The following is an 11,658-nucleotide window of genomic DNA, read 5'->3' as shown; positions in this document are numbered from 1 at the left end:
AAGAGAGCCCGGGGCGGGGACAGTGACCCAGCCGGGCGTTGCTGGGAGGGCTGCTCTGAGTGCAGGTGGGGACAGCGGTCTCAGGGGCCTTAGATTCACGGCTGCTGTGGGGAGGCTTGGAGCCCGTGGTTCCATGCTCTGTGGGGACAGGGACCAGGGACGGTTCCCAGGAGGCTCCAGAGCCTCCGGGCCAAGTCTCAGGCCTGGCCAGGGGGCTGGGGCATCACCCGGCTCCTCCTGGGGTTCTGGGGTTCCTGGGGTGGGAGCCTGCAGCCGGCCCCCAGGGCGTCAGGGCAAGCCAGGCCAGAGCCCTTGGCGTGGGGACAGGAAGGCTTAGGGTTACTCACCTCTTCCTTCCTCCTGTGTCGAGCCGGGCCCAGGGGGTTGTGAAACCGCAGCAGAGACGATCGGGCCCGGCCTGGCTCTTCGTCAGGAGCCGGCTCGGCGAGGGCGGGAGCTTCCTGGCCCAGGGCAGCATGGGAAAGCAGCCTGCCCGAGCACAGACGGGCACCTGGAACCCTGGACGGCGGGCGCTCCTCTGCCAGAGCAAGCAGCCGCGGCTGCGGGCCGCGTGGCCCACCCGCCCACTGGGCAGCTCAACACACGACCCGCGCGCCCCAGCATCCCCGCCCCACCCCGCCCCAGGCCAGCACAGTGGCGGCCCCTCAGAGAGGGCCTGCTGGGCCCGGGCACTCGGGGCTGCCTGGGGGGCCCGACGTGGGCGGGGGAAGGGGCTCCCGGGGCCGGCGACGCCTGCATGGCGCTCATGACTGCGGATCCCCAGGGAAGGAAGGCCTGCAGGGTGGAGGGAACAGCATGCACAGGCCCACGCGTGGGGCACTTAGAGACGGGGTGCCCTCTAGAGATGGGGCGGGGACAGCGGTGTGCGGCAGGGCGGGGCGGGGGGCAGTTGAGTCCGGGTGAGGCCCAGACCTCGGAGTGTCCTGCAGGCCCTGGTTCCGGGGCTGGAGGGGAGCAACGCCTGTGGGCATCCCAGGGCGGCCGGATCCCCGGGGCCGGAGGGCGTCTGAATGGGAGGGGCCGTAACCTGGGCAGTTCGCTGGGACCCACAAAGATGACGGAGCACCTACTGTGTGCTCGGCTCTGGGCCAGGAGCTTGGGCCAGCGCGCCCACAGAATCGCCTGCCCTCATGTAGCCAGCATCAGAAGGCTCGGGAGTGCTGTGTGTGTGCACGCGCGTGTGTGCGCGGGCGTGGGAGAGGGCCTGTGGCACCGGTGTGTGGGGCCGGTACCTGACCCGCACACCGGCCGAGCGCGTGGGCCTTGCTCTCTGCACAGCGCGCCGTCGCTGGGCCCTGAGCTTGCCTTGTGTTCTGGAAGGTGTGCTCCCGGGGGTGGGGGCCGTGCAGGGCGCCTCTGCAGCCCCCGCGGGGGGCGCGGACTGGGACGGAGGCGGCGGTGGAGGGCGCGCGGGGCGGGGCTCTGCACACCTCGGCAGGGAGAGCCGACAGGCGCCCTGACGGGCTGGGCCTGGCCTGCGGTGGGGGCTGCCTGCTGTCAGCGGGGATGGGCGGGGGACTGGCGGCCGAGCTCTCGGGCAGGACCTGCCGGGGCTCCGGGCCGAGGGGGCGGAGACACGGGCCGGCAGGCAGGTGCGGTCTGGGGCTCCGGCCTGAGCTGCAGGCACGAACGAGGGCGTTCGCTGCATCGAGATAGGGTTGTGGGCCCTGACTGGAGGAGACAGCCCACGCGTGGGTGGAGGAGGCGTCCCGAGCAGAGTGCTTAGAGCAGTGCTTGTTGCTCTTGGATTCCCCCGGGGGCCCACCTCAGAAGTCACCTCTTCAGGGACGCCAGCAAGGTTGGGGCTGGGGCTGGGCCAGGGCAGGCGGCAGGGTGGCATGTGGGTCCCCTGCAGGCCAGGCCCCTCACCTTCTCAGCCCAGGTGAGGCGCAGTTTCAGGCCTCCACCAGCAGGGGGCGCGCGGCCCCCACAGCAGCAGCAGCAGAAGCAGACCCCACGTTGCAGCTCCCCAGTCTCAGGTGCTCGGGTCCTTGGGCAGTCAGGCTTGGTGTCCTTGAAGTCACAGCCTTACAAGGCGCGCCCCAACCCGTGCCGGTCCGTCTCAGAGGGGGTGGGGTGAAGGGGCTGGGCTGGCAGGTGCCACGCAACTTTCCAGAACTGGGGTCTGTGAGGACTCCCGGGCAGGGGCTTCTAGGAGGAGGATGCCGGGTTGGACCCCGCCCAGCTAAGAGTCACCCCGTTTTACCCTGCAGGTGCGTTCGTGGGACTGGCGCCTTCAGCTGTGCACAGCGCAGCCCAGGGGAGCCGGTGCCAGCTGTGGAGGCTTCCCTCCAACTTCCAAGGGGCCAGGCACCCCCGGGGTCCAGGGAGAAGCAGGGCAGGGGCCTGGGGGCCTGGAATGGGCACGTGCACGTGGCCCACGCTCCGAGTGCCGGGCCTGGAGCTGGGGCGCAGGGTCCCCCGTGGGTGGGGCGGTCTCTGCAGGGTTCACGGCGGCCGTTGGGCACAACTGAGAGCCATAAAGGCCTTGGTGGGGAAGCTGCCGGGGCAGTGTCCTGGTGAGGGACCTGGGGACGGAGCTCGGGCCCTCAGGAGACTGCTGGGTGCACGGTGGGGTGGCCACGTCCCCTTCTGCAGCCAGAGGAGAGGCGAGCAGGGCCTCACCCAGGTACCACCTGCCTGGCTTGCGGGGGCTGAGGCATTTCTGGGGCATGGGGCTCCCCCGGGTCCCTCCAGACCTGGATCTGGAGGAAGGACGGGAAGGGGCTTGGGGAGCATGGCAAGGTCATGGGGCCCCACTTCCAGGCCCCTCGAGGGACGCCTCCCCCCGGCTTCTGGAGTGGGGTAGGAACGGCAGTATCAGAGGACCGCTGTCCGTCCCGGGAGCCGGAGGGAGCAGGGGGCTGCCGCAGCCGGCCTGGCCGGGCAAGCGCCCAAGGGGGTGACGGGGGCCAGGCAGCCTGGAGTCAGGCAGAGACGGGCCTTTGAACGTCACAGGAAGGCTGGGCCCGGAGGGTAGCCCCGCACCTGTTCACTGGGCTGGGCTGTGGGAAACCGAGGCAGGATAGTGGCCGCTAGAAGGGACCGCCTGGCGCTCTGACCTTCAGTCCCATGTGCAGTGTCTTCTAGAACCTCCAGCTGCTGGGAACTGAGCAGAGGGTCCAGAGCGCAGCAGGCAGGGCTCCCGGGAAGCCGGGAGAGGCCGCGAGCCCGGGCACCCGCCATACGCAGGGCGCCCCACTGTCCCCTGGTTGCCTCCCCCTGCCTGGGGGGCGGTTTCAGGGAGCCCGGCCACTTGGTTTCTGCTGGGGACAGCCACACAGATGCCTCCAGAAGGTTAGGCAGCAGCCTCCCCCGCTCTGCTCTGGGCGCCTGGGACCCGGCCGCGGGGTCCCAGGGCGCCTCCTGCCCCAGGGCCTCTGGGCCGCTGCTCGGCTCTGGGCCGGCCGGGCCTCGCTCGCGTTTTGCAAAATGAAGAAGCAGGAGACGCCCCTCGGGGCTCCCCACAAGTCACGGCCTGCCCCCCAGTCTCCCCGGCTGGGGGCCTGCGGCCCAGGAAAACGGTCGGCTCCCTATTTCTGCCCCGCCCACTGGCCTGGAAGCCCCTGGAGGGGAGGGTGCCCCGAGGCCCCGGGGCGATGGGTGCCTGCGGGCTGGACAGCTGGACACGGACGAGGACACAGACCAGACACCCGCAGCCCGGGCCCCGACCTGACAGTGAGGGGGCGGCCAGCGTCACGCAGCCAGCGGTGGCCAAGCTGGGACTTGACTGGCCCTGCAGTCAGCCCGGCCTTGCTGGCCTCTCCACGGCTCGCCTCGACAGGGGTCCCGACCCCTCAAGCCTCATCGGTGTCCCCATCTGTGACATGGGGACGACAGGGCTCCTGCCTCCTAGGATGACCGGGAGGGTGACACGAGGTGATTCCCACACGAAGGGGCTGGCTGAGTACCAGCCCTGTGAGCGGCCGGGGCAGCTGGCCGTCAGGCGGGGGCAGACGCATCTCGCGCATCGCGGTCTGGGTCCCAGACTCCTGTGGTCCCTGGAGGGACGGGGCTGCCAGCGTTGCCCAGGCTCCTCATTGTGCAAATAATGTTTCATCCGTCTGACCGTCGTGAGGGGACGTCGCAGCATTGGGGGGCCTTGGTGGAGCCTCCCTGCCAGCCCACCTCCCTGGGCTCGGCAACCGTCCAGTTTTTAAAAATGTTTTTCATTTATTGATGTGAGAGAGAGAGAGAGAGAAGGGGGAGAAAAACATCAACTCCTTGATATGCCCTGGCTGGGGATCGAACATGCAACCCTGGTGTAGCAGGGCGATGCTCTAACTAACAGCCGCACGGCCAGGGTGCACCTGTCCAGTTTTCATTACAAGGGCAGCTGGGCGGGTCTCTGGTGCTGGGGCTGAGCCTGCCCACCCCCTGTGCTTCAAGGAGAGGCCTCTGGGCTGCAAGGAGAGGTGGGGTGCTGCTACCTCCTCCAAGGGACGGCCCTGTGCTGGGCCGGAGGGTGTGGCCTGCAAGCGAAGGCTGCTGGCATGGAGCGGCCAGACGGGGACAAACCAGGTGCCATCAGCCAGAATCAGGCCTAGCACCCCGGGAGCGAGGGCTGCGCCCGGCTGTACTCCCTGCACCGCAGCCTGTCTCCTCCGGGCAGTGCTCCGTCCCTCTGCCGTCCACGGGCCTCCCCGGCTCGTTCCCCGTGCTCCATCCTAACCCCCGCATCCCGGGGTCCCAGGGCCCTCATGCCAGGCCCACCTCACCTCCCTCCCAACCTCTGCTGGGGGCACGACTCAGGCAGAGGCCCCTGGGCTCCGGCTGGAGCCCTCTGGCTCTTCCAACGGCAGCCGCTTTCTGGGCCCCCCAGGCCCGGGCCCCCGCCCTTCCCAGGCTCCTCCTCCTCCTCCCTGGCCTGGATGGGTCCTGGTGGGGGCTCCTGCTGCTCCCCACTTTGGGCCATCCTAGCACGGGTCACCCCGGGAGCTGTGAAGGTCCAGTGTTTGCTCCTGCCTCTGGGCGGCATGGAGGGGGACTCCAGGGTCCCCTAGGCTGGCAGTCTGTTTGGGGGTGTGGCAGATGATGGGGATTGGGGGGCACACACAGCCCTCAGGCCGCACTCCTGCCCAGAGGACCTGTGTGTGCCGGGTTCCTGCTGGGCCCCAGACACGGGAGCTCTGACGACTGCCTTGGTGGCTAGAGGTGGCTGGAGCCCACCCTCCGAGGGCGCGCCCCGCAGGGCGGCCCGGGCCCTGGGCCTGTGGCAGCCGGGGCGGGGGTGGGGGCGGCGGGGCGTGGGCCGCAGCGGGGGTGGGGGCCAGGTCAGCCCCAGCGCCGCAGGCAGGGCCGCGACCAGCAGCACTAACAGTGGGCGAAGGCAGAGGGCGCTGGAGGCCCGCGGCCGGGGGACTGGGCAGGAAGAGGAAGGGGAGGAGCTGGGGGCAGGAGCGAGGGAAGGAGGAAGGGGCGGAGGGCTGGGGCGGGGGGCGGCCTGGGAGGGGAAGGCGGGAGGGGCGGGGGAGGGAAGGAGAGAGGAAGATGGGGGAGGGGAGGGGGAAGAGCGGGGGCGGGGCGGCCTTCACTTGGGTCTTCAGCCCTGGCCTCTCCCTCCCCCCTTGCCTGCTCCGTGGCCCCCTGGCCCCCTGGCCCCCTGGCCCCCGTCCACTCTGATGCTATTTCCCGCTAAGGTGTGAGTGACAGCCCCCCACCCGGCTCCTAGGGGCGTCAGGGGGTTTTTTGAGAACGAAACTACCCCCTACACAGCCGAGAGGGGCCACATTGGGCAGACGCCCCCATCTTAGACTTGAGGAGACTGGGGGTCACAGAGACTGAGGCCCTTGCCCAAGTCACTCACGCGGTGAAGATGAGTGAGGTGGGCAGCGGGGCAGCGTGGGGTCAGGGGTTCTCTTCTAGTCTCCCCCGGGCCTGAGGGCCTGCAAGCTGCTGGCTGCGATGCCGTCTGTGGACACCAGGGGGCAGCAGGAGCCCAGCTTTGGGCCCCAGGGCCTGGGGCGGGCTCGCGGGCGGGAGGTGGCCGGACTGGTCTGGCAGGCGGCCCAGGGGCTGCCGCCCCTGCCTCAGCCCCCACCCCTCGGTGCCCAGGCTGTCGGGGGAGGGAGGGGACGGGCACCCCTTCTGCTGTGCAACCCTGGCCTCCAGGAGGACCGGCCAGGGCCTGGCCGCTTTTACCTCCTACCCTCGTCCTGATAAACTGCCGTTCACCTTCCAAACTCGGCTGGGAGGAGTGGGGAGACGTGATGAATGAATGAGAGAGGGGGCGACCGGACTGGGGAAGGTTCTCTTCCCGGACCCTGGCCAGGCAGGGGCCTGGGCTGCCTCGCCCGCGGGCACTCCCTGGGGGGCTGGGGGCTTGCCCGGCGCCTGCCCACCACTGGGTGCTCAGCTGGCGTCCACGGCGAAGCCTCTGTCAGGGCCTTGGAAGCCCGGGGCTGGGGGAGCCCTGCCTCTCCTTCCTCCATGATGGCAGGGCCAGGTCCCAGCTGTGGGGGAGGGACGGGGTGCTGGCGGGGACCCTCGCCTCTCCCTCCCTGCACTTCTGGCTTCTCTGAACACCATGTGGCGGGGGTCCCTGGTGTACCCCACAGGCAGAAGATGCTGACTCCTAGGGGTCCCCGCTAGCCCAAGAAGACCAGAGAGTCCGGGGTGGAGGGGGGCACAGTGGGGGTGAGGTCCAGGAGGGAGGCGTCTCTCCTCCGGTATTTGTTTTTCATGCCTGTTTCCCTTGACCGGCCAGTCTGTGTGCTGTGCGCAGCAGGAGGAGGGGGCCCCAGGGGGCTCAGATGTGGCCACAGGGAGTGTTTGCGGCAGGTCCCTGCTCACCCAGAGGCCCTCCCCCGTGCCCGCCCCCCACTCTGGACCTGGGAGAGTCTGGCTGGAGCCTGAGATGACCAATGGTCTGGGGTCCCCTGGGGCACTCAGTGTGGAAACCAGCAAAGTTCCCGAAACCAGTTCGGAGGGGCCCCCTGCGTGAGACCCCAGGGACCAGCAGCGCCCGGGCGGGCGGGGTGGGGTTTGGGGCTGCTCGCTGTTCTCGCCGCCCCTCCCCCAGGCCCATCGATTCCGGGGCGTGAGGACCCGGCCGGGACCCCGCGCACAAGGCAGCCCCTGTAACCAGAGCTGTCGACTCGCAGCGCGCGGCCTGCGGACGCGGCCCCGGAGGGAGGCCGGCACCTGCGGAGGACGTGCCTGGCCGCCGCCACGAGAACAGCCCGTCCTGGGGAGGCGGGGGCGGGGCGAGCGAGCGGAGCGCGGGAACTCGGTGCGGGAGGAAGGCTCTGGCGCAGGCGCTGGGCCCCCGCCAAGGCGCCGGAAAGCCTCCCCCTGCTCGGGCGGGCGCAGAGCCGGCCCCCGCCTGTCGCTGGGAGCTGGCTGGTTAATCTGTAACTCCCCACACCCTCGGGGCCTCCAGGCCCCTCGCAGGAGGAGAGGGGAGGCTCGGGGGTTGGGGCCTTCCAGGGAGCCTCGCCACGTCTGTCCAGGCCTGGAGGAAGGACCACCGCCCTTCCAGGGCCGCGTGGGCCCCCCTCGAGGGCTGGGGGAGGGGGTTGGATGGGGCAGTGAGGGCTTTCCCTGGTGGGGAGCGAGGGGGACAGGGGCAGCCCTGCACAGGGGAAGGCACATGGGCTTGGCAGGAGCGTGGCCACCTCCAGAGGGAGAGTGCCAGAGGGGTCAGCATGCCTGGCAGGGCTGTGCCCTCGCCGATGCCCGGCCCTGGCTGCGGGGCTGGGGGGCTGCCAGGGCCGGTTGACCCTGGGACCCTGGACTCCGTCCCTCCTGCTGTTGTGCCGCGAGGCCCCTGCGGAAGTCCGGCGGGGGCTCAGGGCGGGGGCTCGGGGCTGGGGCAGGCACAGCTCTGCTCTCACTGAGTGCTGGGTGGGCTCAGGCACGCTGTTCCTGAGCCTTGGGGTCGTCCCTTGCAAAATGAGCACCAACGTGCCTCCCTCTGCGGGCCCTTGGAGGGGTTCGTGAGGCGGGGAGCAGGGCCGCCACGCAGGGTGGGCCGGGGGCGGCTGGTGGCGTCCCGGTCTGTGCTATCCCTCCAGCCTCCTCAGCAGGCACCGCCCTGGCCAGCGTCCGAGGCTCTGCCGGAGGGGCGCGGATGCAGACGCCCCTGCAGGGTGCCCTGCGCGCTGGAGGGGGCCCGCCCCGCCACGCAGTCTGCCCAGTGGGTTTCCAGAGCAGCTCCGTGGGGCTCCCGGGCAGAAGGGAGGTTTGGGCAGCCGAGAGGCGCTGCGGCGGCCGTCATGGGCACCAGGGGGCAGCATGTGGCCAGGGACGGGGCAGTCTCCCTTGAGCGAGAGTTTGCGATCTGAGCCTCAGCCTCCCGAGCTGTGAAGGGAGGCCGGATATCCAGCTCCCGCGGGGGCCTCGGGGGAGCCCAGCCCCGCGAGGGGCTGGGTGTGGGCTCCCCGTGTTGGCCGCTGTAAGCTGCGGAGAGTTCACCTTCCTGAGCCTCCGCTCCCCAGCTCCCCACCTCGAGAATGCCCACGCCCGACCCAGGAGTACACTCCAAAGCCAGCAGATCGCGGCAAAACAAGCGCTTGCTTCTCACCCCATCGCCGTCGGGTGGGCGCGTGGAGGCGCTGAGGGGGCCGGTGGCTCTGCCCTGCGTGGTCAGACAGGGCTCCCGCTCCCCGGGGCTCTGCTGTCCCTAGTGTCCTTCCCGGGGCCCCCGCTGGCCAGCTGCCGGGAGAGGAGGCAGCTGCTTGGTTGGTTTTGAGGGCCGGCCTGCGGAGCGGAGGCCTGGCCCCAGCTTGCAGCAAAGGCTGCGCGTGGGCCCCTCCGAGCGCTCGGAGGGAAAGGGTGGCGGGGGAAGCGTGACCACTCGGCTGGATGGGGTTGGAGTCACAAGGCCTGTGTGCAAGAGGCCAGCGGGGGGTGGGTGCTTCTGACACCCCCACAGAGGGCCCCCACCCCCAGGCTCGCAGGATTTGGGGCGCTGTGGCAGCCCGGGGCTGTCCTTGCTGGTCCTGGGGACCAGCTGTTTGCAGCAACACGTACAAACATTGTTTCTTTTGTTTCCTTTCTTCCTTCGGAAATATTTTTAATTACAAAAGTAGAGCTTGGTGGTTGTATCCAGACAGATGTTGGCTTGCCTGGGCCCCTTGGGGTGGCACTGGGCCTCAGCTCCCTGCCCCCGGTCCCCGGCTGTCCCCCGCCAGCTCTGTCCCTGGCCGGAGGGGCGGGACCCGGCCGCGGGCCTGGAACCAGGGGGTTCCGTCGGCCGGTGGGTGTCCTTCTTGATTAAATTCAGGGTCCCAGACTCGCAGAAGGTCACCTCTCTGCTCAGAAAGGAGGCGGTCTCATGGCCCCCAGGGAAACAGAATAGGAAGCCAGGAAACTGGAGGAGGGTCCGGTCTGAGCCTCACTCCTTCCCGGCTCTGCGGCCCCTGCGGCCCCTTTCCGGTGAAACAGGTGAGGCCCCGCCACCACCACACTGTGACGTGAGGCATGTGGGAATGTGTCACTCCCAGTCCTCGGAGGCAGGGCTGCCGGGCTTCTCACTGGGGGGGTCCTGGGGCCCACCTGCAGCTGGAAGCCGCTGGCACTCGCGGAGGGCGAGGGTGGGCGGTCGGGGTCCCCTGCCCGTCCGCACAGGGGGCGGCCGGGAGATGAGCCCAGCCCATAGGGTCCAGGCGCTCACCGCAGCGCAGGGAGGAGAGCACCCTGGGTGCGCAGACGGGCCGGGGACGCGTGGCTCCCTTTCCCGCCAAGACCCAGGGGATGGGCCTGGCCTGGGCGTGGGTCTGGGAGCCCTGACCTCTTGGGCCACGCGGGGGCTGTGTGGTCCCCCGTTTCGTGGCTGCTGCTCGCTGTGGCCCTGAGCGTGGCCAGGAAGGCCCTGCCCCCCCTCTGACCCCGGGCCAGGTGACATCCGAGGTTCACGGGCCCCGGGGAGCCGGCTGTGCTCACGCTGGCCTCCGTTTCTTGTATTTTCCTGAAGACGGGCACCCGGGCCTGTCGCGGGACGTGGAATGCAGTGTGCAGAAAATAAAGAAATCAACACCCAAACATCGCCTTTGTTTCTGCTGTCAGGAACCCTGGGCGGCACCCCACCCGTCCCTTCCCCGGGTTGGGGCCTCTCCTGTGGGCCCCCTCTCTTCACCCTCGCCTCCCCAGCCCTCCCCCAGCATGCAGCCGCCTGCGTTCACCGCGTCCTACCCAGGCGTCCTGCAAGCCACCTGCCGCTATGGCGGGGGCAGGCTGGTTGGGGTTGGGTTGGCTGACAGGGGACGGGGGCTGAGGGCTCAGGGCTCCTTGGGTCCTTGGCTCCCAGTCCGACAGGCCAGGCCAAGGGGAAAGCAGCAGGAAGACAAGGTCCCCCTTGGCCCCGCCTGGCTGGGACGGCCGCTGGAGAGGACCAAGGCGCGCTGTGTGGGGCAGAGGGCCGTGGACCCTGGCAGGCCCCCTGCCCTGGCCAGCCTCCCCATCCCTTTGGCAGGGCAACTCTGGGTGGCACACCCCTTCACTCTTAGGGGCAGGGTCTTTCCCCAACGACCAACAATATTTTTCCGACGCGTCTGAGGGGGTGCTGGTCCCCAGGGTGATGGTGGAGCTCATGTAGCCATTGGAGCAGGCCTGCTGGTGCTGCTGTGCCCCAGTGACAGGGGACAAGGCTGGCCCAGAGGATTAGCAAGGCTAGTCAAGGGCCCCCGCCACGGAGCAGCCTTGGGCACTCCGGGCACTACCCCACCCAGCGCAACAGCCTCGGCCGGCCAGGGCGGTTGTCTGAGGCGGCTCCGGGCAGCCTGGAGTGGCCAGGCCCGGGCCCGAGGGTGACAGACCCCCATCATTGACCTGAGAGGCATAGCCCAGGAAAGGCTGGGAAGGCTGGGAGGGCCCCAAGCGCTTGAGGCTTCAGACGGGGGGTGTGGGGGGGCTTCAGGGCGCCGAGGTCCAGAACTCAAGGTGTCCCACACTTCGCCGCCGCTCCGGTGAAAGACGGGCGCTGACCCCCCTCCCGCTGGCCCCCCTCTTCCTGCTCCAGGGCCTTAGGGCCAGCAGGTGTGCTAGGTCTCCAGGTGTGCGGAGCCCTATCGAGGACACAAGCTCTGGGCGCAGCAGGCCGCGCGGGGGCAGCCGAAGACCCCTTCTCGCTCCAGCCAGGGGCGAGCTGGCTGCGGCGGGTTGAAGGCCCGTCAGCTGGCGCGGGAAGCCCAATGGCGAGTGCTGGCGGCGGGCTGGGCACCCTCGAGGGGCGAGTCGGTCCTGGCCGGACGCCGGGCCCGCCGGGGGCCGTCGCCCGCCGCGCCAGGGAGGGCGCGCCGGCCGAGGGGGGCGCCCGAGCCCCCGCCGCCGCGTAGCCCCCGCGGGCAGACAAAGGAGCCAGCGGGGGGCGGGGGAAAATGGGGCGAGGGGGCGGGGCGCCGCGGTGTCACGTTACCGCCCGCAGCGCCCTTTAACTCTGGCCCCGCCCCCCGAGCCCGCGCCCCGCGCCCGCGCCCCGCCAATCCGCCCGCTCGCCCCGCCCGCCCCGGGTGGGTGTGTGCTCGCGGCCAATGGGCGGCGCGCGGGGGCCGGGCCGCCAGCCGAGTGGGGGGAGCGGCGCGGGCCAATCGAGGCCGTGTTGTTGAAACTGAAAATACTACTTTATGCTAATCGCGGCGGGGCCCGCGAGCTGTGGGCGTGGGACCCTCGCGTATAAAGGGGCGCGCGAGGGCTGGG

Source organism: Pteronotus mesoamericanus, unplaced genomic scaffold, assembly GCF_021234165.1.
Source record: "Pteronotus mesoamericanus isolate MK-2021 breed Mesoamerican mustached bat unplaced genomic scaffold, CSHL_Meso_final contig_214, whole genome shotgun sequence".
Taxonomy (NCBI): Eukaryota; Metazoa; Chordata; class Mammalia; order Chiroptera; family Mormoopidae; genus Pteronotus; species Pteronotus mesoamericanus.
This window is presented reverse-complemented; position numbering follows the sequence as displayed.